The following is a 980-nucleotide window of genomic DNA, read 5'->3' on the forward strand; positions in this document are numbered from 1 at the left end:
CACACTAACTTAATGTGAAAGACAGGATATACTGTGGTCTGGTATGAGTTCAACAACCTTATTTGAGTATGAGATTGGCTGTAACAAAACCAGCATACACAGGCGTCCTCAGAATCGAGTTTCAGAAACCACTGCTTTAGATCACTTGACAGACCGCCTTGTCAATCCAGATGCACAAACTCACAATCATATATTTATCTGCATTTTCTGTGATTTGACTAACCTACGGAATGTGGAGTTCGTTGTTGATTCGTTGTATTTCTATAAACTGGGCTAATTGGAAAAATTATTATATTCTTCCCTAAGAACAAAGGTAAACGTAGCAAAAGATGCATGCAAGCGAGTCTAAAATTAAAAATCTCACTCCAGCAACCTGACCACAGTGGCAACTCTGATAGCATGCACTAGCCTATTTACAGAACACGCAAGCGATGCAATGCCCCTCTTTAGTGTGGCACGACAATGTGCTTCACTATGGAAAAAAAATCGCCTATGATTGCATTTCGTTATATTAACGCGGACTAGTGTGCATCATTGTTTTAAAGCAATCACCGCTCATTTTGCGGAAAAGCTATTTCATGCTGGCACGTTTAATCTCCCCCAAAAGTGAACTAGCTCTTGAAAAAACGAAAAGTTACTAATTCCCTCTGTGAAATAAGTATTAAACGATTTAATATTTCCTTGCGGGCGCCTACAAATACTGGAATGCTAACAAAATGGGGTGGGGAATGGATAGGCTATTCCCAAGTGCGTTCATGGGCGAACCCCACTGCACGGGACACACGTAAGTGCAGACCATGGCTTTCCCCCGAAACACGTATATTAGCCACCTGTTTCTATGCGCACCACCGTCAATCTCGCGCAGAGCGAAATCAAAGGAAGACCGCTCATATGCAGTTTGCAGTTATTCTCCAATTATGTAATCGATACCAAGACAAATATGACGTCACTGTACTTCGTTACACCTAGACACAGAACAG

Source organism: Anguilla rostrata, chromosome 1 (genome assembly GCF_018555375.3).
Source record: "Anguilla rostrata isolate EN2019 chromosome 1, ASM1855537v3, whole genome shotgun sequence".
NCBI lineage: Eukaryota > Metazoa > Chordata > Actinopteri > Anguilliformes > Anguillidae > Anguilla > Anguilla rostrata.